This window comes from Sciurus vulgaris, assembly GCF_902686455.1.
Source record: "Sciurus vulgaris genome assembly, chromosome: 18".
NCBI lineage: Eukaryota > Metazoa > Chordata > Mammalia > Rodentia > Sciuridae > Sciurus > Sciurus vulgaris.
In genome coordinates, this window is record NC_136479.1 from 22,407,285 (window position 1) to 22,433,603 (window position 26,319).

Below are 26,319 nucleotides of genomic sequence, written 5' to 3' on the forward strand. Positions count from 1 at the left end.
AAAGAGAGGGTGTTAAGGTCCCCAAGGTCTACTTCATTCGCTCATTCATTCATTCTTTTCATTCACTTAATATATTCTGAGCACTAATTATGGATCAGGCACTGTTCTAGGTGCTGGGGATATTGAACATCTCTGCCATCTTGGAGTTTACACAGCAAGGGATAATTTTAATAAAGCAAATTAATACATTCTCAAGATAATTATGGATTAGGATAAGAGTTATGAAGCAAATAGGGTGATAAGTTGGAGAGTAGCTGGGTGTTGGCTAGGAGGTCAGTGATGACCTTTTTGAGGAGGTTTTTCTTGGTTATTTTGATTTTTGGTGTCAGAGATGAAACTCAAGGCCTTTGCTCTGCCACTGAGCTACAACCCTAAACCCTGTAAAGAGGTTTTATTTGAACTGAGATGGAACTGAAAATGAACCCGCTGGGTAGAAAGTCTGAGATGAGATTCCAGAGGGGACTGCAAGTACAAAGGATCTTGATTTGTTTGAAACCCAGTGGAAAAACGAATGGTTTAGAGTTTAGTGAGGGGGATGAAGGTAGAGATCTGTAGCAGGGGTGGAACTATGCAAGGATTTTGTGGAAAGCTATTTGAGAGTTTTGAACAAGAGAAAAACTGAATTTACTTTTTTTTGATATTGAGGTTAACTAGTATTTATATTAACTTTATATATTCACTCTTGAGTACCATAGTATGAGTACATTCCATTTGTTCTACAAGGTTGTTTTTTGTCTTCACTTGCTAGTTTTCTGTGTGATTGTCACTTTTTTTTTTTTTTTTTTTTTTTTTGGTACTGGGGATTGAACAATCCAGGGAAGCTCTACCGCTGAGCTACAACCCCCACCCTTTTGATTTTTTTTTTTTTTTTCTGTGGTGCTGGGGATTGAACCCAGGGCCTTGCACATGCAAGGTGAGCACTCTACCAACTGAGCTATCCGCCCAGCCCTTGAGTTTTTATTTTGAGACAGGGTGTCCTTAAGTTGCCCAGTCTGGCCTGGAACTTAGGTCCTTCTGCCTCAGTTTCCCAAGTAGCTGGGATTACAGGTATGTACCACTATGCCCAGCACTACTTCTTTATATATTATCCATTATCCTTCCAAAATAATTTTTTTGGGGGGTACTGGGGATTGAACTCAGGGGCCCGTGACCACTGAGCCACATTCCCAGTCATATTTTGTATTTTATTTAGAGACAGAGTCTCACTGAGTTGCTTAGGGCCTCTCAAAGTTGCTGAGCCTGGCTTTGAACTCCAGATCCTCCTGCCTCAGCCTCCTGAGATGCTGGGATTACAGGTATGCATCACCACACCTGGTCCAAATAAATTTCCACACAATTTAATGTACCAATGTTCTACTGGTTCCTTTTTTCTCTTTCTCCAGAGGTCTTTAGGTACAGAATGGCTGGTTGCTCTCTAATCCGACCAATACAACTTTGCTATCACTTCTCTGGCTCCCACATTTTTCTCTTTTTCAGTTTGCTCTTTTTTTTTTTTTTTTTCTGAAGCACATTTTCCAGTTATTTTTGTTTGGAGGTTCAGGAATAGAACCCAGAGCCTCATTATACTAGGCAGGTGCTCTACCACTGAGGTATAGCCACAGCCCTTCCAGTTGTTTCTTGAAAGTGTATAGGATGCAACCATTTTGATACCTTGCATGTACTAAAATATTTTTATTCTACTTGTTTGAAAAATGTAACTTGGAACAGGATTCTGCATTAGAAAATCATTTACCCTCAGAATTGTGAAGATACTTTGCTTCTAGCTTTTAATTGGATGTTGAAGAAGTGTGCTATTATTCGTGTCCCCAAACTTCTGTGTATTATTGTGCTGATTTAGAAGCATGGACTGTGAAGTCTGATTTCTTAATCTCCCTGTATCTCAGTTTCCCCGTTTTGTACAGTGGGGTTGTTGTACTAAGTTAAAATATATTGAAGACATAGTGCCTGGCACAAAGCATACTACATAACCATTTGCTATTATTGTTAATAAGGCATTTTGAACTTTAATGAAATTTGTGTCTTTTAAAATTCACTGTGCTTGGGCTGGGGAGATAGCTCAGTCAGTAGAGTGCTTGCCTTGCAAGCACAAGGCCCTCGGTTCGATCCCCAGCACACCCCCCAAAAAAAAGTTCACTATGCTGGGAAGTCAAGAAATATGTGACTTAAAACTTAAATTTTAGAAAATGCATATTATTTTTGATAAATGTCTTTCTTCCATTTTATTACCTCTTTCTGAAAATCCTCTTTAATGTTAAACCTCCTAGCCCACCTCTTCATTTTCCCTTCTCTTGTGTATCTTTTTTCTTATCCTGCTTCCTGATACATTATCTTAATTTTTTTTTTTTTTTCCCCGTGCTGGGTAAATGAACCCATGGGCTTGTGCTTGCAAGGCAAGCACTCTACCAACTGAGCTATCTCCCCAGCACCATTTTCTTAACTTTTTCCAACTCTTGCTAAAGTTTTTTTTTTTTAATTTAGTTTTCTATATTCTAAGTGTCTTATTCTCTTACTAATCATCATTTTGTAGGTACTTTGTCTCTTTTTCCCTTGCTACTCCCCATATATTCTCTTTAAGGGTTTTCTATTGTTTTTCATTTGGCGATTGAACTTAGAGACTCCGGAGTGCTAGATAAGCACTCTGCCATTGATCTATGTCCCCAGCCTTTTTAATTTTGAGACAGGTTCTTGTTAAGTTGTGCAGGCTGTCCTTGAACTTGCCTTCCTCCTGCCTCAGCTGCCACCTTGTCCGTTTCTTTCTGTTTACTTTGACTTTTTTCAAGTTGCTTCAAATGTTTGGTGATCTTAGACTCCTCATATTTAAGAATGAGGCATTAAAAAGTTTAAAGTACCAAGTGAAGGTTTTCAACCGGGAAATGTCGCGATATAGGGATTTTCACAGAGAGCACCCTAAAAGTTTATACATCTGTTTTTCTGGGCATGTTCGTTTTCTCCAGAGTACCATCCAGTATTTCACCTGGAGAAAGGGATGGTTTAAGCTTCTTGCTCAGGGTTGCTTGTTTATTGGTACTAGACACTGAACTCAGGGCCTTGCCCATGCTAAACACATGCTCTACCACAGAGCTATATTACCAGTTCCTTGGCCAGTTTTTACCAGCTAAGCTTGAAAAAGGGGCTGAGACGTGTCATTTTTAAGTTTTTAGTCTTCTGCTTTCAGTCACACTCCCTGTCCTCTGCTGTACCTAATGTTCTTGACCAACCCTTTCCCTGCACAAGTGAGAGGTTAAGTCACCTGACTATGTGAAATGGATAGAAGAATTTAAGAGGTATAACGATATAATTATCCTGTGTGTAAAGTTTTTTTTTAAAAAAATGGTACTGGGGGTTAAACTCAGGACCCTGTGCATGCTAGACAAGTGATCTATCACTGAGCTATATCCCCAGACCTTTTTTTTTTTTTTTTTTTTTTTACTTTTGAGACAGGGTCTCACTAAGTTGCTTAAGGCCTTGCTAAATTACTGAGACTGGCCTTGAATTTGTGATCCTCCTGTTACCCTCCCCAGTGGCTGGGATTATAGGGATGGGCTGCCACACCCAGCTTTAAACCCTAAGTTGCCCAGGCTGACCTCAAACTTGTGATTTTTCCATATTGGCCTCCCAAATAGTTGGGGTTGCACCACTGTGCACAGCTTTGTGTATAAACTTACGAACAATGTTTTTTGCCCGCCTCTTGTCCCCATTGTTCTATGTATCTCTGGAGCATGTCTCCTTGCTTCTTGTTGGTATTCCCCAACTCTAGCAGCTTCTTCTATTCTGCTAAGTCTCTCTACCAACTTTCCAAGAATTGCTGACCTTTCTTTTTGCTATTTTCTCACCTACCCTCTAATCTGTGGAGTTTATGCCCATTGAGTCCTCCTCTTTCATCTGGAGAAGATGCAAAACTAAATTTGTGTGTTAAATTCCTTTGTCCAGGATCAGGGAAAGCTCTCTAACTTTGCCAGATACTAAATGTAGCAATGGGTTCATTTTATGACTGTAAAAGATTTAGAATCCCAAAGAACCAAACATTAGCCATAAATGTTTTCCAACAAGGTCACTCTTATTTATTTAACTATAAGAAATTACTCTTTATTAATTAAATCACCAGGAATTTTTAGCACAAAATTTAACATTTTAATGACCACCACATCCTGGGCTCTAGGACTTGCTCTGCCTTTCCCAATCCTTAGTGGGTTTTAGAGGGAAAGACATCATAAACAGAGACCAAGTCAGATGGTTGCAGGTCCTCCTTTCCCAGTCATTGGACAAGCTGCTCAATTCTTGTCCAGAGAAGGAAAGAGCCAGTTCCTCATAAAAATCTAATAAAGAATTTGACATTATATTATAAGATCTCTCTTAACAACTTAGATTTATCAACAATTTTGGTCCAAACTCATTGCTTCTTCTTCTTCTTTTCTTTTTTTAATTTTGCAATTTACTTTTTGAGTATGTAATTTTAGTAGTCTCATTCCCTGTGCAGAAATGAATTAAACCAGTGCAAAGAAAAACCCTCAAACTGGAACAGCCTCATCTTGCTTTGGAAAGGTTCTTCCTGCTCCTCCTACACCCAAGAGATAAACACATGTCCTCCCAAAGTCCAAAGTGTTACTTTTGGCCTTGGAATGTACATAAAGGCAGTTACTGATGGGCTGATTCAAATCACTGAGAAAGGGCAGCTGGAACCACTATGCAGGCAGCCTTCTTTGGAAGTTTCTTAAAATCGACCCTTGAGAATCGTCCATGATTTTATATAAAAGCTCTAAGTTCCCAACAACTTCTGCTATTCCATTTCAGGAGCTAGGCTCAGAGGAGGCGTTGGAATTATCAGGAGCAAGAGCAGCAGCAGTGGCCCCACGAGGTAGAACCTCTATAACTCGAGGCTTGTCAATGATACGGGCCGTTCGGTTTCCCTTTTCCACAATGCCCACGATCCATGCTTGGTGACCCTCTCCGTACTTGGAAGATTTGATTTCAGAGCAAAATCGAGCTGCCTGTTCTCTTGGCAGACAAATTAGTAATCCCCCAGAGGTTTCAGCTGAGGTTCCTTGAAGTAGTCCAAACCGCCCACTGGCCTTGCTGATGGCAGCCATCTTGGCAATGATCGGCAGATTATGAATGACAAAGGATACCTCATTTCTTTGCTGTTTTGCGAGGTTCTGAGAATGTCCTAAAATGCCAAAGCCTGTGATATCGGTGGCTGCATGGGCATTAAACGTATGCATTAATCCAGCAGCAGTTCTATTTAGGGTAGCCATATTGAACATAGCTTCCTGATAGGCCAGCTCTACCTCTTCTCTGGAGACCACCATTTTTATCTTATTCCACCTTTCAGGATTATCCAGCCATTGGTGGGCATTAGCGGCAACTTGAGTGCCTAATGGTTTGGTTAACACGAGCACATCCCCTACAACTGCATTGTCAGGCATTATGAATTCATTTGGCTGACACACCACCGTGGCAACTCCACCGATGATAATCCAAGGGTTGACCACTGTTTGTCCACCTGTCACTGCAGTGCCTCCCTCCTCAGCAGCATCCCGAAAACCTTTGATCATGAGTGGTGTTACCTTTTCTCGTTCCTCCTCATTCATACTTGGCTGACACTGAGTAACATTAACATGTTGTCACATTCAGTAATGCCCATGGCATAGAGGTCACTCAGCACATTAGCACAAGCTATACGCCCCATCATGTAGGGATCTTCCACCAAGGGGTAAAAGAAGTCCGTGGTCTGCACCAGTGATAGGCCTCCGTGCCTCAGGGGGATGACGCAGGAGTCCATTCCAATGCTCAGGAATGGAAAGGTTGGGCTGGGGCCTGCCCCGGAGGTCAGGCCAGCTTCCTGGGCCGCCTCTTCCTGGCCTCCGACCAGGCCCGAGCTGGGTTGGGGCCGCAGGTCAGGTCCCGTCAGTCCCGCCAGGAGTTTGAGCAGCGTCTCCTGGGGGACCTTGCAGCCTCAGCCCTTCATGCCAGAGAAGCCGGTCAGCCGCCAGCTCGGGCTGAGGCCCAACGTCTGGGGATCGAAGGGCGGTAGCTCGAGAAGCCCCGGCCCAGAGACAAGCCCGCCGGGCCGGAGGAGCCTTCCGCGGCCACAGACGCCGCCATCGCCTCTCCGCAGGCGCCCGCAGCGGCCTCCGCCATCGCGCCGGCCGGGCAGAGAGAGGAGGGGAGGAGCGGGAAAAAGAGGAGATGGTCCTTTTATTTTCTACTCAAGTTAATTTGAAGTAACAGTCAGACATTACCGGAAGAGCTTCTCCCGGCAGGTCTCGCGCCGCAAAACTCACTGCCCACGCCGCCTTCCCGGCCTCCAAGTGAGGAGCCGCCGGCCTCTCTTATTTATATGCCTAGTGATTGACAGCCCCACTATCCAATGAAAACTCGGCCTCTGAGAGGCGGGCTTCCTTTACTCCAAAAGATGCATTACAAATCAACCACCCGCTTGCAAACTGTTCCAGCGAGGTTACGGAACGTCACGAGATGTTCCGTTCCTCGTAATTTAAAAAATCTTTTGAAAGTGACTGGCGTAACTCTGTTCCTCTGAAATCACTTTACCAAAGTCTAGAATTCTCGTGAAGGTCAGAATAGTCTTGGAGTCACTTGACAGCGCATAAGATCAGTCCAGGAGAGAAAAATAACTCAAGGGAAAAAGCGGGAAAAAACCTGAGAAATTAGAAATTAAGTTACTGCCAGTAAGTGAGCAAGTTGCAATATCAATATAATATAATATATCAATATAATAAAATTATATATTGCAATATCAATATAATATAATATATCAATATAATAAAATGTTAATATGGACTTTAATGAAATTTCGGACTCACGGTCCAGACACCTCCATGGGTTCTGATGCTGTTAGGGTCACAGCGTTATCTCTTGGTGTCAGCTGTTTCATCTCTGCAATAGAACAGCTCACCTGTGCCTTCTAAGACGCCTCTATCTCTCTAAGTTAGTATCTGTGAGAATGTGTGATATATCCATGAAGGGCAACTTGCCAAAGTCTATTAAAATTACAACTGCCTCCAAATACTTTTGACCCAGCAGTTCTAAGTCTAGAATTTTATCTAACTGTACTCATCAGTGTGGGAAAGGATACCTTATTTATTGCTGTGCCGTTTGTAATATCAACGTACTGGAAACAGTTTATGTTTATTAACTAGGATTTAAATAAATTATGAAAAATTGTGGTAGTCTGCATAATGAATATTATTTATTTATGAAAGTTAATTACTTGTATGAACAACATCAATATGGATGGAGTTGTGGCTCAGTGGTAGTGCGCTTGCCTGGTGTGAGGCCCAGGGGTCGATACTCAGCACCACATATAAATAAATAAAAGATCCATTGACTCTAAAAAAAATTTTTTTTAAAAAGTAAGTTGCAGAAAAACATATAAAAATAAGATGTCATTTATATAAAGTTCAAAACCAGGTAAAACAGTAACAAAAGATACATATGTAAGTTAAAAAAACCCTTTAAGAGGCAAGAGTGGGCTGGGGTTGTGACTCAGTGGTAGAGCACTTGCCTAGTATGTGTGAAGCACTGGGTTCAGTTTTCAGCACCGCATATAAATAAATGATTAAAATAAAGGTCCTTCAACAACTAAAAAAGTATTGTAAAAAAGGGGGCAAGATAATGAATACAAAATTTAGCATGGGGGTTATTTCTGGGGAAGGGTACATGGAAAGCTTCTGGGCTACACTGAATTCTGTTTTCTGGGCTGGTGGTGGGTACATGCGTGTTCTCTAAATCATACCGGGCTGCGGTGTGGCTCAATGATAGAGTGCTTGCCTAGTATGTGTGAGGCCTTGGGTTCAATCCCCAGTGCCAAAAAATGAAAATCATTGAGGTGGGTGGGGATGGGAAGGACTGTAGATTGAGACAGACATTATTACCCTAAATACATGTATAAAAAATGTTTTTTAATAAAAAATTTTTAAAAATGAAAATCATGTTTTTCTTATGCTTTTTGTAATTTCTTCCTTTCTTTTTCAGGGTTTCTCTACCAGTGAGCTGTATCACCAGCCCATTTTATTTTTTAAATTTGGAGAACTAAATTTTTTGAATTTAGTGAACTAAATTATCCAGACACCTCAAACTTGTATTTCTCTTGCCTCATCCTCTTTGGGATTATAGGCATGGACCACTATGCCAGTTTGTAATTAACATTTCGAATAAAGAAAGTGTGCTGTTTCAGAATTTTTTTTTTTTTTAAATTATGTAGTGAAAAAAAAAAAATAGATGTGGAGGGCAAAGACCTTTGGATTTTTCTTTCTTTCTTTCTTTTTTTCTTTTTTCAGTACTGGTGATTGAACCTAGGGCCTCCATGCATATTAAGGCAAGCTATATCCTCAGCTCAACTCTTGGATTTAACCTCTGCATTGTTCAATCAACATAATCGGACTGTTAACCTTGAGGAAGTTAATTCTTTCTGCACCTTAGTTTTTCTTCTGTAAAATGAGGATCATAATCTCTGCTTAGGACCTGGCATGAGAACCTTATGAAAACTTCAGCTGTGAAAAAGGCCTTTGCAAAAATGTTCATTGTAGTGTATTCATGAAATATTACATTACTAAGGGGAAAAGGAAAACATTTTATTATGTCTGTAATTTCTGGAGTTAAAAAGTGACTGAGGTGTTGCTGGTTGTTTGCTCTCGGCTCTCTGGACTTTTCCCTCTCAATTGTGATGTGTAATTATTTACTGGGGTGACAATGCCACGACTATGTCTTCCCCACTAGTTCAGAAGCTCCACAGAACAGGAGCTGCTCTGTTCTCCCACTCTTGCTGCCCTAGCACTTTATATGGTAATAACAATTGTTGAATGAATAATCATTTTATGTAATTATTTGTGCAATTTGCCGAGTGCATTCGATAAGGCCATGGTGGGAAGCATTATGCATTGATTGATCTCTTCATTTCATCCTCATAGCAGCCCCAGGAAAGTGGCATTTATTATTTTCATTTTTCAGATAAGAAACTGAGAGCCCAGAAAGGGGAAGAATCTTGTGCAGGGTTAAAACTGGCAAGCATGAGCTGGGGTGTGTAGCTCGCGATGGAATGCTTGCCCTATCACAAGTGAGGCACTGGGTTCGATCTTCGGCACCACATAAAAATAAATAAATAAATAAAATAAAGGCATTGTGTCCATCTGCAGATTATATATATATATGTATTATATATATAAAGTATATATAAAATACACACACACACACGCACACACACACACACACACACACACACACACACACGAAAGCGGGGAAGGAATATAGTGAGATTCAAACCCAGGTCTGATGGACCTGCTTGATAATACTAACAACCCCCACACCCTGTCCCTCAAGCAAGGTGTCTCTGCTGAAAAGGTGTTTATCCAGTAGTTCCCTTATGGATAGCACATTGCTACTTGGGAGCAGTGTTCACTTAGACCAGTGCAAAGAAAATATTGAATCTGCCATGGCCACTGACCAATCCACTTAACTCAAAAACAAGTTCATGTTTTTCTGAACCCTTGTGCAAGTGATCCCTATGGATGTCCCAAGAGTGATATTTGTGACTGTGCGTCATGAGCACTGGAAAGCATCCACTTTATCCTGTTTTTGTTTTGCACTGAGAGATCCACTGAACTATGTTTCTCATTTGGGGTAAAGCATGTGAGTCAAAGATTGCAAAGTTTTAACTTTAACTGAGGGTGGGGGTGGGAGAGCAGGCACAGAAGAAAAAGGAGTTTTCAAGAATAAGAGGATCTGAGGGCTGGGGGTCAGCGGTGGAGCGCTTGCCTAGCATGTGAGAGGCACTGAGTGTGATCCTCAGCACCACATAGAAATAAATAAATAAAATAAAGGTCCATCTATAGCTATATGTGTTATGGGGCGCAACTTAAGAACAGACCATCACCACTGAGAAGTCCAAATTTGAGAGTCTTTATTAGCTGGTCGGCTGACTGGACTCACACAATGCCCCCAAAAAGTGGCTATTGGGAGAGCAGCCCCGACCATAGGGTTGTAGGGTTCTTACACCAAAAATCACATCAATCATAAGTGTCTGTTGTTATGATTTGAAATTACAAACTACATCATGAGATCATCAACAGAGGGGGAAGTGGGTCAAAATGACCCTTACCTAGTACAAACTAAAGAATGGCTACTACATCCACACAATCACCATTCCATGGTACATTATTTAGGAGCAATAGGAATCAAAGAGAGCAATTTTTTATACATAAGAATTGTCATTTTGTATTGCTAACCATGCCATACCAAGTAACTGATGATGGGAACAGAGGCGGGGTGTTCCCATGGGAGAAGCTAAGCAATTATTGATAGGTACAGAGGTGAGGTGTTCCCATGGGAGAAGCTTATTTCCTACATAACATGGAGTCTCAGAGCAAAATGGAGTCTGTCTGGTCTATAACATTCTCATGGAGCCAGATCTGTCAGCCCATCACAATGTGTGTGTACACACACACACACACACACACATGCACACACTCACATGCACACAAAAGAATAAGTGGATCCGAGACCCAGCACCACATTTGTTTTTTCACCCACAAAAAAAGCATTTGGACTGCTGGGTGCGATGGTGCACACCTGTAATGCCAGCGACTCAGGAAACTGAGGAAGGAGGATCACAAGTTTGCAACCAGCCTTGGCAATTTAGCGAGACCCTTTCTCAAATTAAAACAACAGCAACAACTGTGGAAGTAGCTCAGTGGTAAAGTGTCCCAGTACTGGGTGGGGGGGAAAGCATAATTAGGCATAATTAATAAAGCATATAGTTATGATAATAATTTGGAGTTAAACACTTAGGTTTTAAGATTCAGTACACTAATTTTTTAACTGTGGCAAAATATACATAACTTCAGTGTATTTTTTGTTTTCATTTTTGTTGTGCTGGGGATTGAATCCAGAGCCACTGCAAATGCTAAACATATGCTGTACCACTGAGCTACGTGCTCAAACCAAATATGTGTGTGTGTGTGTGTGTGTGTGTGTGTGTGTTGCTGGGGATCAAAACCATTGCCTTACACATGCTAAGCAAGTGTTCTATCACTAAGTTACATTCCCAACCCTACCCCCATCCCCCTACTTTTTTATTTTTGGCAGTACTGGGAATTGAACTTAGAGGCACTTACCCACTGAGTCACATCCCCAGCCCCTTTTTATTTTTAAATTTCAAGACAGGGTCTTGCTAAGTTGCTTAGGGCCTCACTAGGTTGCTGAGGCTGACCTTGAATTTGCCTTTCTCCTGCCTTAGTCTTCCCAGCTGCTGGGATTATAGGTGTGCACCACCAAATCCGGCTACCCAGTACACTTTTAATGACTTTTTTTTTTTTTTTTTGCCTGTTATAAAATAATTTTGGGCTGGAGTGGTAGAGCCTAGCATGTGTGAGGCACTGGGTTCAATCCTGAGCACCACAAAAAATAAATAAAATAAAGGTATTGTGTCAATCTACAACTAAAAATATTTTAAAAAATAAATGTTGTTCTTATAGAAACATACATCTTAGTAAAAAGGGGAAAGTTAAAATAACCTGAAATTCCACTTGGCAGAGAGACATATTCTTAGTGCTAGTACTTAAGACATTTCCCTTGATATATGGTGATAGGCACCACCTCACATTGAACTCCAGGGGGTGCCCTGTCTCCCTCCACCCTGTATGCTCTGTTTGTATACACACTTCTTTTTTCTTAGCAAAAACAGAATGGTCCCATTTCTTCCTTCCTTCTTTCCTTTCCTTCCCTCCCCTTCCCTTGCCTTCCTTTTTGTACCAGGGATTGAACCCAGGGGCACTTAGATCACTGAGCCACCTCCTTAGTCCTTATTTTTTGTTTCAAAACAAGGTCTCCTGAAGTTGCATAGGACCTCACTAAATTGCTGAAATTGGCTTTGAACTAGCAATCCTCTAGTCTCCCAAACCACTAGTCTCTCCAATCTAGTCTCTCCAATCCTGTCTCCCAAACCACTGGGATTACAGGCATGTGCCACTGTGCCTAGCTGTTACAGATTATTTTTTTTGCCCTGGTCCTGGGATCAAACCCAGGACCTCATGCATGTTAGGCAAGGTCTCTACCACTGAGTTACATTGCTAGTCCCCTTTGTTAGAGATTTTAATCTGCAGTCAAACTCTGGAGGCACATACTTCTAAGGTACCTTTCCCACCAGTCTGAACCTCCATGATCTGATCCAGCATCCAGATGAGTGTCCCCATTGTTGTCCCTGACCTGGGCCTGGCTCAGCACAGTCTGTTTCCACCCCATCCTTCCCCTGTTTGCCCATGGGACTTCCAGCAACGGACTGTGCCTCAGGGGACTTGAGGCTTGACACCCAGGGCCACAGCCCTCACGCGCCCTCACCAACCTAAGTGACAGAAAACTTCAGCTTGGTTTCTGGGGCCAAGGTGAGAAGTACTTGTTTCATCTTCTGCCATGAGAACAGAAGAAAGAGAGAAAAGGGATTGAAGAAACTCAGAGCAATGGCAGATGGACAACTCAGGGAATAGAGGCTACATACATAGAGAATGAGAGGATGGCTTTGAGGGAGGTGAGGAGGGAGCTGTGTGATGATCTGGGGGTGGAGTGTTTGGGGTGAGAAATGGCCATGGTAAAGTCGCTAGTGGGAGCAGACTTGACGTATGGGAGGACCAACAAGTAGGCAAGTGTGGCAAGTGATGAGTAAGACAGGAAGAAAGAAAGGAGGGCATCGAAGAGGCCATGTAGGGCTAGGGGCGCAGGGCCTTGTGGGCCAGGGGATGCTTTTGGCCTTGACTCTGGATAAGATAGGAGCCGGGGAGGGTTTAGACCAGAGGAGTGACAAGATCCCTCTGGCTGCAGTTGGGGTCAACAGGGTGGAGTGGAAGCAGAAAGACAATAAGGAGGCTCCTGCAGACATCTGGGGGGTTGGGGGGGGAGTGGTGGTGGCTTGCCTAAGGGTGGTCACCCTGAAGATGGTGAGAGGGGATCAGACTGGATATATTTTGAAGGTAGAGCCTACAGAATTTCCAGATGGATGGGAAGTAAGATCCGCTGAGTCATGTGAAGGACTTTTGAACTTTTTATGCAAGAGAAAGGTACAGGAGGGTTTTTAGCAGGGGCATGACCTGGTTGGATTTGTGGTTTTGAAAGATCACTCAGGCTGCTGGGTAAGAGTAGACTGGAGGGGCAGGGTGCAATGGACAGCTAGATGATTTTGTGCAGTGGGTAGAGGAAGTGGACAGAAGGTAGCACCAGGTGCTCCGTCACCTGGAAGTCCTTTGCCATGGCTATTTCTGTGCCCAGCAAATACTATGGTCTTCAAGGCTCCAGGAAGTCTTTCCTCTGGGATTCCAAAGCTCCGAGCTTTCCTTTGTTTTAGCATTTACCGTGCTAGGCTTCCCCTGAGCCTGTGAGCTCCTCGTTGCTATAACCACACTTCGCCAGAGCTCGGTGAGCTCAAGGCCAGCCTGGGGTCTGGTGCAAAGAAAATTTTAGTGTTCATTGAATAAATAAAAGACAAAAGGTAAATAAGGAGAAAGCAACAATTTGGAACCCATCAAAGCACTGCAAATTCTTTATTATTCTTTTCTGATTATAAAATTAATATGTGCTCTTTATTCAAAAATTACATATCATTTAAAAATGATATGTAATTAAAAATTTAAATAAAATGTTAAAATTACATATAATTATATATATATATATGCACACAAAATTTTCCCCAAACTTCATTTCTATACTCTAGAGATAAGACATCTCTAGAATCTAGAAATAACAACTATCAGAGTTCAGTAAACATCCTCCTTTATACACTAAGGGCCAGGCACGATGGTGCATACCTACAAACCCAGCAACTCAGGAGGCTGAGGCAGGAGGATTGCAAGTTCAAGGCCAGCTTTAGCAACTTAGTGAAGCCCTAAGTAACTTAGCAAGACCCTGTCTCAAAACAAACAAACAAATGAATAAATAAATAAATAAATAAATAAATAAATAAATAAATAAATGGCCTTGGGATGTAGCTCAGTGGTAAGGCACCCCTGTGTTTAAGCCCCAGTGCCAAAATAAAAGAAGAAGAAGAAAGAAAGAACAACAAAAGTTTTAAAGTTTAAGAGGCACAGATATGGGAGTGGGAGGCTGAGACAGACTTCCTGCCTAGCAATGTAACACCCGCTGTTTTGTAACTTGCATTTTCCTGCTTACATTATGATGATAATCTTTCTATGCTAGTACATCTAAGTCTAATAAATTTTGTTAAAGAGTGAATAGTATTCTAGAAAGGGACATATTTCATTGATTTTACCTTTTTTTTTTTCAGTGCTGGGGATAGAACCCAGGCCCTTGCACATATTAGGTAACCAATCTACCACTAAGCTATGCCCTCAGTCCCCACTGGCTTATTATTGCTAGATATTGAATTTGTTTTCTCTTCTTCCTTGTTTATTTTAGTTAAAAGATTTCCTCAAGCCTCCTTGTTGCATTTATTTTGAGGCTACAGATTTTAGGAGGGAAGATGAAACAGTTGTTCTTCCTGGGGTGGCCAGAGGACTTGAGAATTGGTCTTACAGGAAATTAACTGAGGATGATCAGCCAGGAAGAGAGAAGACTAAGGGGTGACATCAGCCTTGTCCAGAATTCTGCAGGGGGTGCCAGGCATGGATGGAACAGACTTGCCCTGGGCATTTCCACTTCCAAATGGAAACCAGGAAGTCACAAGGAGGCAAATGCGCATGGATCATTTTCCTATGGGCAGAGGTGCAGGAGATGCAATCGTTCTGCTTGGAAAGTGATGAGATCCTGTCTCTGAAGGTGTATAAGCAGGGGTTGGTTGAACATGTATTTGGAAGTAATACAGGACTTGTGTGAGGTAGAGGAGGGTAGAATGAGGTGATATTTGGAAGTCCTTTCAACTTGATACTCTGTTTTTGTTTGTGTTGTTTCTTGGTACTGGAAGTTGGACCAAGGGGTAATTTATCACTGAGCTACATACTCAATCCTTTTTATTTTTTATTTGATAAAGGGTTTATTACCAAGGGTTCTCATTAAATTGCTGAGGCTGGCCTTGAGCTTGTGCCTCCCCATAACACTCTACCTCACAACAGTGACAAGGCATCGTAGTAACAAATCTGCTAGGTTTTGCTTTTTTTTTTTTTTTTGTACCAGGAATTGAACTCACAGGTGCTTAACCATTGAGTTACATCTTCAGCCCCTTTTGTATTTTATTTAGAGGCAGAATCTCACTAAATTGCTTAGGACCTCTAAGTTGCTGAGGTTGGCTTTGAACTTACAATCCTCCTGCCTCAGCCTCCCAAATTGTTGGGATGAAGGGGTGCACCACTGCACCTGGTTTCCTTTATTTTCTAGATGGGCTCAAGTCACCTGGTTGGAAGATGGAGAATGCATTTCTTTTTTCCCATTCAGAGAGAGTGATGATGGGGAGTTCACTGTGCTTGATGTGACAGATAAAATAGGCAGGGTTTTCCCATACCCCAATGTGCAGAGCAGGCCAAGTTTAAATTTTGGTTATTTAGAAACTTCTGGATGCCTGAGCAAGTTTAAAGAAAGAATGAGGTGACCCTACAGAAGATCTTTTTAAGAGGGAGTAGGGAAGCTTTCAGGGGTATAAGAGGGGACTCACATTATCATGAGCTTGACACAGGAGCAAAGTCTTCATCATCAAAGGGGAGTGGTGATCCTTCTTATGGTATGGTGGCTATTAACCAAGTATGTGTGTGGCTCAGCCTGTAAACATTAAACTGGGTTCAAGAGAGGGAGGAAGGGAGGGGAGAGGGAGAAAGAGAGAAAGAGAGAGAAATAAAAACCAAAGAGCTGTGTCACAGCAGAAACTCAAGCAGTAGCTTTGGGACAACTTTACAATGATGTAATTAATCAAAGCAGAGACAGCCATTATCCCCCGGCAATCTGGTGTTTCCAGGGTTCAGGGTCACCAACAAGAAGTATGGCTCTGTCTCAATCTTGGTTTAGAATTGCAGCCAAACCAGGTGAGGTGGCACACACCTGTAATTCCAGCAACTCTCAGGGCTGAGGCAGGAGGATGGCAAGTTCAAGGATAGATTCAGCACTTAGTGAGATTCAGTTGCAAAATAAAAAATGCAAAGGGCTGGGGATATAATGTAGCTCAGTGGTAAAGTGCCCTTGGGTTTAATCCCCAGTACAAAAAAAAAAAAAGAAAAGAAAGGAAGGAAGGAAGGAAGGAAGGGGAGAGAGAGACAGAGAAAAAGAGAGAGGAAGGAAGGAAGGAAGGAAGGAAGGAAGGAAGGAAGGAAGGAAGGAAGGAAGGAAGGAAGGAAGGGGGCAGAGAAAGAGACAGAAAGAGAGAGGGGAGGAAGGAAGGAAGGAAAAGAAAGAAAAAAAGAAAAAAAAAAAAAAGAATGGCAGCCACCTGGGGTAGCTCACATACCAGGGCGTGGAGCACAAGTGAAATATCACTGGATACTTTCCACAAGAGCACAGGGGATTTGCATGAACTAGAGATCTTGCCAGGCATGGTCCTGGTGCTGTACACCTGTAATCCCAGCAGCTCAGGAGGCTGAGGCAAGAGGATCCCAAGTTCAAAGCCAGCCCCAGCAAAAGTGAGGCACTAAGCAACTCAGTGAGACCCTGTCTCTAAAGAAAATACAAAATAGGGTTGGGCATGTGACTCAGTGGTTGAGAGCCCCTGAGTTCAATCCCTGGTACCCCCCACCCCCCAAAAAAGAAGTAAAGATCTTATACTGGCAGATGGGAGTAATAAAGCCATAACAAGGGGCACAAAGGTTAATGTGATCCTATTTGAGCACACAGATTGGCGAGCCCTGTAGAAGTCTGTGCTGTACGTGGCGGACAGCATCAACTATCAGAATGGGAAAGACATCACAGCAAGAGTATTGACCATTGCTGGTTCCTGAACTATCCACTCCTTAGACCAAACCCACACACAAGACTGGCCTCACATCAGAGTCTAGATACGAAGGCCTGGAGTGAGATCACCCAATGACAACAGGACCCGCACAATGCCCAAGGGATGCCAATCCTTAGAAAATCTCTACCTGGAGTGTGCTCAGCTCAGCCCTCCCTCAGAAAGCCCAGGGTGAGTTTCTAGAATTTAAGAATGCTCAGGCCCACCTACCATGAGATCACAAGCGTCTTGGAATAGGGTGGTGGCCTCCAAGCCCCAACCATGGTGTGGTCCTCTGACCTTTAGTGACTTCCTCTCCCCTGAGGCACAGACTCCTCCTAACCTCTTGGCAGGAGGGAAGAAAGGGAAGGAGCACTGTTGTGACCCACATATTTCTATGAGATCCATCCTGACCAAAGTGTCTGTGTCACCACGCCCAGGAGGAAGTGGTGGGTGAGGAACCTGGGCCAGGAGACAGCAGCTGATGTCAAGCTGTATCTGCCCCAGCAAGTCTGTGTGCCTCTGGGGAGAGAGAGATCGTTAGCCCTGATTTGTCCCTGGTCTTTGGCCATCAGACCTGGTGGTGTGGGGGATAAGAGAGGCTCCAGCGTGCTTTTCTGGACAGATCTTTGCTGCCATACACTAGGCAGAGACCTATTGGTCCCCAAGCAGAACCAGCAACTCCCTTTTGCCACGCCCTTGCTTGCTCAACGTCTAAGAACCATAAGACAGAAAAATTCAGTACCAGCAGACAGACTGGGACTGGAGAGGCCATTAGGAATGGGGGAGGCTCTACAAGTTATTACTCGTCCCATTTATGGATCTCCTGATTAAGATCTCATGACATCTCGACATCTATTTCCATGTCTGCATTGTTTTCTTCTCACTTTTTTTTTTTTTTTTAACCCGGGGGTGTTTTACCAAGGAGCCACATCCCCAGTGCTTTTTATTTTTTATTTTTTAATTTGAGACAGGGTCTCGCTAAGTGAGGCTTAGGGCCTCATTAAGTTGCTGAGGCTGGCCTTGGACTTGCAATCCTCTTGCCTTGGCCTCCCAAGTTGCTAGGATTACAGGTGTATGCTAGCTTAGAGGTGGGACTTTAAAGAGGTGATTAGGCCATGAGCACTCTGCCCTCATGAATGGATTAATGACCTTATTGAGGGAGTGATTCAGTTACCAAGAGCTCCTGGTTAAAGAGAAACTCAGCCCCCTTCCTCCCGACTCCTGTCACCTTCTCTCACTATATGATTCTTTCCACCGTGTTATAACCCAGCAAAAGACCCTCACCAGGTGCAGTTCTTCCATCTTGGACTTTCCAGCGTGAGGAACCATGAGCTAAATAAACCTCTGTTGGTTGTGTAATTTATCCATTCTGTGGTATTCTGTTATAGCCACACAAAACAGACTAAGACAACTAGGCAGTGGGGAGCTATTTAAGGGTTTTGAGTAGGAGAAATTATGTGATCTACTCTGTGTTTACATGGAGGAGAAAGGACATGGTTATGATGGTGTGCCAACTGTATGTATACCTAAGGGGTTAAGGCATTCGGATCCCCATTTTACAGAGAAGGAAGGAAAGAATAAAATGGTATGGAGAACTGCCCAGGGTCATCCATGAGATGCCTTTGCAATGGTGGAATTAGTCAGACTCCAGAGTCCAGGCCTTGCCATAATTCTTCCTTGCTTTGGGAAAAGTACTCTGGCAGTAGATAAAAAAGAGTTGGAGCAGAGAAGGTTCATCAATCAGTAGGGGAGTTGTAACAGTAGGAGAAAATCAATGAAGACCCGGACCAAGGTGGATGGTGAGGCTGGGGAGAGGGGATGGGTTTAGGGGGCACTTCCCAGGTGCCAACTGCTCCCCCATGACCACCCCCTCTTAATAAGCTCTCAAGCCCCGCTTAAGTATCCCTAAAAGACACTTGAATCTCATCATCAATGTTCCTCGTAGCTGGGCCTAAATTCCAGAAATCTCTGCTGAAGGAGACCTTTCTTCTGTTATTCTGTTTTGTTTTTCTTTTCAATGATGGGGATATCAAACCCAGGGCCTTGTACATGTTAGGCAAGCAAAGTACTACTGAGCAACAACCTCAGCCCAAAGGAGATTTCTAAAACGAAAATTCCAGAAGGGCCCTTCTCTGAGTGCGTGATGTTCACCTAACGGTATCCATTCTAACCTTCTTATTAAACTTTTGAATTGTTTGAGACTCAAAGGCCATCTCAAACAACTGTACAGATGTGGTCAGTGAACAATATTTCTTCACAAATATCCCCTGAAAAACATTGTCCATCAGATACTTCTAGTTCATGATGACATTTAATACTTTGAACTGAAGTTTGAGATAGACATTGTTCCTATTTTGCAGATAAATAAAGTGAGACTCAGTTTCTTTATTGGACTCACCCATTGTCACACAGCTATCAAGTGGCAAGGTGAGGTTTTTGCTTTTTTGTTTTATGGACAAGAATACTTTTATTTTATTTGCTTTTTTTAAAATTTGTTTTTATTGTAAACAAATGGGATACGTGTTGTTTCTGTTTGTAACATGGATTAACAGCATACCATTTGCATATTCATACATTTACATAGAGTAATGATGTTTGATTCATTCCGTAATTTTTTCCTTCCCCCCCACCCCTCCCACCTCTCTTTTCCCTCTATACAATCCCTCCTTCCTTCATTCTTGTCCCCCTCCCACCCCCCATTATGTGTCATCATCCGCTTATCAGTGAGATCATTCCTCTTTTGGATTTTTGAGATTGGCTTATCTCACTTAGCATGATATTCTCCAATTTCATCCATTTGCCTGCAAATGCCATAATTTTATCATTCTTTATGGCTGAGTAATATTCCATTGTATAAATATACCACAGTTTCTTTATCCACTCATCAATTGAAGGGCATTTAGGTTGGTTCCACAGTCTGGCTATTGTGAATTGAGCAGCTATGAACATTGATGTGGCTGTATCTCTGTAGTATGCTGATTTTAAGTCCTTTGGGTATAGGCCAAGGAGTGGGATAGCTGGGTCAAATGGAGGGTCCATTCCAAGTTTTCTAAGGAATCTCCACACTGCTTTCCAGAGTGGCTGCACTAATTTGCAGCCCCACCAGCAATGTATGAGTGTACCTTTCTCCCCACATCCTCACCAACACCTGTTGTTGCTTGTATTCTTGATAATCGCCATTCTAATTGGTTGATATGGAATCTTAGGGTGGTTTTGATTTGAATTTCTCTTATTACTAGAGATGTTGAACATTTTTTCATATGTTTGTTGATTGCTTGTACATCTTCTTCTGTGAAGTGTCTGTTCATTTCCTTAGCCCATTTGTCGATTGGGTTATTTGCATTCTTGGTGTAGAGCTTTTTGAGTTCTTTATAGATTCTGGAGATTAGTGCTCTATCTGAAGTATGATTGGCAAAGATTTTCTCCCACTCTGTAGGCTCTTTCTTCACACTGCTGATAGTTTCCTTTGCTGAGAGAAAGCTTTTTAGTTTGAATCTATCCCAGTTATTGATTCTTGCTTTTATTTCTTGTGCTCTGGGAGTCCTGTTGAGGAAGTCTGGTCCTAAGCTGACATGTTGAAGATCTGGACCTACTTTTTCTTCTATAATCTGCAGGGTCTCTGGTCTGATTTCGAGGTCCTTAATACATTTTGAGTTTAGTTTCGTGCATGGTGAGAGATATGGGTTTAGTTTTATTCTGTTGCATATGGATTTCCAGTTCTCCCAGCACCATTTGTTGAAGAGGCTATCTTTTCTCCATTGCATATTTTTGGCACCTTTGTCTAGTATTAGAAAAATTGTATTTATTTGGGTTTGTGTCTGTGTCCTCTATTCTGTACCATTGATCTACCTGTCTATTTTGGTGCCAATACCATGCTGTTTTTGTTACTATTGCTTTGTAGTATAGTTGAAGTTCTGGTATTGTGATACCTCCTGTTTCATTCTTCCTGCTAAGGATTGCTTTAGCTATTCTGGGTTTCTTATTCTTCTTCCAGATGAATTTCATGATTGCTTGCTCTATTTCTGTAAGGTACATCATTGGGATTTTAATTGGAATTGCATTGAATCTGTATAGCACTTTTGGTAGTATGGCCATTTTGACAATATTAATTCTGCCTATCCAAGAACATGGGAGATCTTTCCATCTTCTAAGGTCTTCCTTAATTTCTTTCTTCAATGTTTTGTAGTTTTCATTGCAAGGAGCGCATTCCAGAAAAGAATGAAAAGTCAACAACTAAATGACCTAACATTACAGCTCAAAGCCCTAGAAAAAGAAGAACAGAATAACAGCAAAAGTAGTAGAAGACAGGAAATAATTAAAATCAGAGCTGAAATCAATGAAATTGAAACAAAAGAAACTATTCAAAAAATTGACAAAATAAAAAGTTGGTTCTTTGAAAAAGGAAACAAAATAGACAAACCCTTAGCCACACTAACAAAGAGAAGGAGAGAGAAGACTCAAATTACTAAAATACATGATGCAAAAGGAAATATCACGACAGACACCACTGAGATACAGGACATAATGAGAAGCTACCTTGAAATCTGTACTCCAACAAAATAGAAAGTACCAAAGACATTGACAAATTTCTAGAGACATATGCTCCTCCCAAACTGAACCAGGAGGACATACACAATTTAAACAGATCAATATCAAGCAATTAAAAATCTACCATCCAAGAAAAGTCCAGGACCAGACGGATTCTCAGCTGAGTTCTACAAGACCTTCAAAGAAGAACTCATTCCAATACTTCTCAAAGTATTCCAGGAAATAGAAAAGGAGGGAACCCTACCAAACTCATTCTATGAAGCTAATATCACCCTCATACCCAAACCAGGCAAAGACACATCAAGGAAAGAAAATTTTAGACCAATATCCTTGATGAATATAGATGCAAAGATCCTTAACAAAATATTGGCAAACCATATCCAAAAACATATTAAGAAAATTGTGCACCACGATCAAATGGGGTTCATCCCTGGAATATAAGGATGGTTCAACATTCGTAAATCAATAAATGTAATCCATCATGTCAATAGACTTAAGGATAAGAATCATATGGTTATTTCAATTGACGCAGAAAGGGGCTGGGGAAATAGCTCAGTCGGTAGAGTGCTTGCCTTGTTCGATCCCCAGCACCCAAAAAAAAAAAAAAGAAAGTCAATTGATGCAGAAAAAGCGTTTGACAAAATACAACACCCCTTCATGCTCAAAACACTAGAAAAAATAGGGATAGTAGGAACATACCTGAATATTGTAAAGGCTATTTATGCTAAGCCCATGACCAACATTATTCTTAATGGAGAAAAACTGAAACCATTCCCTTTCAAAACGGGAACAAGACAGGGATGTCCTCTTTCACCACTTCTATTCAACATTGTTCTCGAAACTCTAGCCAGAGCAATTAGGCAGACTAAAGAAATTAAAGGGATACGAATAGGAAAAGAGGAACTTAAGCTGTCACTATTTGTGGATGACATGATTCTATATTTAGAGGATCCAAAAACCTCCTCCAGGAAACTTCTAGACCTCATCAATGAATTCAGCAAAATAGCAGGCTATAAAATCAACACGCATAAATCTAAAGCATTTTTATATGCAAGCGATGAAACAGCTGAAAGGGAAATGAGGAAAACAACCCCATTTGTAATAGTCTCAAAAAAAATAAAATACTTGGGAATCAATCTAACCAAAGAGGTAAAAGATCTCTACAAGGTGAGGTTTTGAGGGTTTTATTTGTTTTTGTTTTGAGACAGGGTCTATGTTGCTCAGGCTGGCTTCAAATTCCTGGGCTCAAGGGATCCTCCTGCTCCAGCCGCTGGGGGTAAACTGGGACTACAGGTGTGTGCCACCAGGCCCCAACTCAGGGTTAGGATTTAAACACAGGTCTAATTAACTTCATTGTCTAGATTGGGCTTTTTTTTTTTTTTTTCTTTTTTCTTTTTTTGGCCCCAGAGATTGAAGCCAAGGACGCACATCCCCAGCCCTTTTTTAAAATTTTTTATTTTGAGACAGTTTCACTAAGTTGCTTAGGCCTCACTCCATTGCTGGGGCTGGCTTTGAATTCACCATCCTCCTGCTTCAGCCTCCCAAGTTGCTGGGATTATAGGCATGTGACATTGCACCTGGCTAGGTCAGGCATTTTTAAAGTTTGGCCCAGCAGCAGTAGTACCTGGGAACTTGTTAGAAAAGAATATCCTCGGACTTCATCCAAGACCTGCTGAACTGGAAATATGGAGAAAAGGTATAGCAACCTTTTAGCAACCCCCCCAAATTGAGAATTGCTGGTCTAAACAGATACACACACCAATGCAGTATAAGAACAAAGGGGTAAACTGGAAATTAGAGGTCAGAGCAACTGAGGGAGGCTGTTCCAGGGGACAGCATGGTGGGCTTGCTGTCTGTCTGTCCAGTGCTTTTTTGCTAGGGGAGGTTACTGAGGGTTGAACAGGGGTGTTTTACCAATGAGCCACAACCCCATGCTTTTTATTTCTTTTATTTTGAGACAGGGTCTCATTAAGTTGTCCAGGCTGGCCTCCAGTGTGATTCTCCTGCCTCAGCCTCCCAAGTAGGTGGGATTACAATCAGGTGGCACCATGCCTGGCTATCTCTCCAGTTCTTTATGATCAAAGTCTCACTGCAAATATGAACAGGTATAAAAACACTTGAGCATTTAAGGATTACTTTATTACTTTATTTATTACTTTATTTATTACTTTATTACTTTATTACTTTATTTATTTATTACTTTATTTATTACTTTATTACTTTATTTTTCTAAATCCAATCTGATTCTGAATCCTCCATGATCCTGTTGGGTGGAAATCCAATCTCAACCATGTTTTGGGCGTTCTCCTCCTTTGGTAGGGTACGTCAAGAGTCTTTCCTGGGACAGTCATTGTTGGTGAGAAAACAAAATGCAAATGTTTTTAGGGAAACAGATAGACAGCTTCTTATAAGCATACATTTCCATATGATCTAGCAATCCCACTCCTAGGTACTTACTTGAAAGAAGTAAAAACAGAGCTATGGAGTAGCTCAGTGGTGGGATATTGCCTAGCATGCTTGAGGCTCTGGGTTTAACCTCCAGTACCACAAAAAAACAGACTAATAAACATATATTCCAAACAAAAACATGTACCTAAATATATATAATAGTTTTATCTACTAAAAACTGGAAACAACCCAAATGCTGGTGGATAGGTAAAGCAATTGTGGTAGTCAGTTGACTACTCAGCAATGGAAGACTAAACATGCAGCACTGCAGATGAGTTTCAATAGCATTCTGCCACGTGAGTAAAGCCAGGCACAAAACCTATATACTATGTGATTTTATTTACTATTTTATTATTTTATTTACTATTTTATTTATTTTTTTATTTTATTTTTTTATTTTATTTACTATTTTATTTACTATTTTTTATTATTTTTTCACAGTGATAAATATATTTTTTAAAAATTCTTTTCATACATGTATATAGGATAATAATGTCTGTTTTAATCTACTGTCCTTCCCCCCACCCCACCCACCTACCCCTCCCCTCACTCCCCTCTGTACTATCAAAATTTCCTTCAATCTTCCCTACCCACCCACCACTATGGATCAGCATTTGCTTATCAGAGAAAGCATTTAGCCTTTGGGTTTTGGGGATTGGCTTATTTCACTTGGCGTGATATTCTCCAGTTCCATCCATTTACCTGAAATTGCCATAATTTCATTCTGAGTAATTTTTTGTTGTGTATATGTACCACATTTTCTTTATCCATTCATCTGTTAAAGGGCATCAAGGTTGGTTCCATAGTTTCGCTATTGTGAATTGAGCTGCTATAAACATTGATGTGGCTTCGTCACTGTAATGCGCTGATTTTAAGTCCTTTGTGTATAAACTGAGGAGTGGGATAGCTGGGTAAAATGGTGGTTCCATTCCAACTTAGGAATCACCATATTGCTTTCTAAAGTGGTTGCACCAATCTGCAGTCCCACCAACAATGTATGAATGTACCTTTTTCCCCACATCCTTGCCAACACTTATTGTTGCTTGTATTCTCGATAATTGCCATTCTGGCTGGAGTGAGATGAAATCTTAGAGCAAGTTTTTTTTTTTTTTTTTTTTTTTTTTCAGTGCTGGTGATCGAACCCAGGGCCTTATGCTTGCAAGGCAAGCACTCTACCGACTGAGCTGTCTCCCCAGCCCATTAGAGGAGTTTTTTTGTTTTTGTTTTTGTTTTTTGCAGTACTGGGAATTGAACCCAGGGCCTTGTGCTTTCGAGGCAAACACTCTACCAACTAAGCTATATCCCCAGCCCCATTAGAGGAGTTTTGATTTGCATTTCTCTAATTGTAAGAGATGATTAACATTTTTTCACATGTTTGTTGATCAGTCGTATTTATTCTTCTGTGAAGTGTCTGTTCAGTTCCTTAGCCCATTTATTGGCTGGGTTATTATTATTATTATTATATTTTGGTGTTAAGTTTTTTGAGTTCTTTATATATCTTGGAGATTAGTGCTCTATTTGAGGTTACTGTGGTAAAGATTTTTTCCCATTCTGTAGGCTTTCTCTTCTAATTATTGATTGTTTCCTTTGCTGAGAAGAAGGTTTTTAGTTTGAACCCATCCCATTTATCCCATTCTTAATTTTATTCTTTGTACTTTAGGAGTCTTGTTAAGGAAGTCGGGGCCTAGGCCGACATGAGGAGGATTTGGACCTACTTTTCTTCTATTAGGCACAGGATCTGTCTTAGTGCCTAAGTCTTTGATCCACTTTGAGTTGACTTTTGTGCAGAATGAGAGATAGAGGTTTAATTTCATTTTGTTACATATGAATTTTCAGTTTTCCCAGGACCATTTGTTGAATAGGCTATCTTTTGTCCAATGTATAGTTTTGGCACCTTTGTCTAGTATGAGACAAAGTAGTATGAGTATGAGATAACTGTATTTCTGTGGGTTTGTCTCTGTGTCTTCTATTTTGTACCATTGGTCTATGTGTCTATTTTGGTGCCAATACCATGCTGACTTTGTTACTATTGCTCTGTAGTATAATTTAAGGTCTGGTATTATGATGCCTCCTCCTTCAGTCTTCTTGCTAAAGATTGTCTTGGCTGGCTATTCTGGGTCTGTTATTTTTCCAAATAAATTTCATGATTGCTTTTTCAATTTCTATGAAGAATGTCATTGTGATTTTAATAGGAATTGCCTTGAAATCTGTATAACACTTTTGGTAGTATGGCCATTTTGACAATATTAATTCTGCCTATCCAAGAACATGGGAGATCTTTCCATCTTCTAAGGTCTTCTTCAATTTCTTTCTTTAGTGCTCTGTAGTTTTCATTATGGAGGTTTTTCACCTCTTTTGTTAGATTGATTCCCAAGTATTTTATTTTTGTGGAGGCTATGGCAAATGGGATAGTTTTCCTAATTTCTCTTGCAGTGGATTCGTTGCTTATGCATTTG

The 26,319-nt window shown here is 41.3% G+C and overlaps 1 pseudogene across 1 annotated transcript; it reads right to left on the reverse strand.

Moving 5' to 3' along the window:
- Window positions 1-4,036: 4,036 nt before the first annotated feature.
- LOC306649677 (selenide, water dikinase 2-like) lies at window positions 4,037-6,327 on the reverse strand (annotated as a pseudogene). The gene has a single exon. The product of its transcript is annotated as a selenide, water dikinase 2-like (transcript).
- Window positions 6,328-26,319: the final 19,992 nt, after the last annotated feature.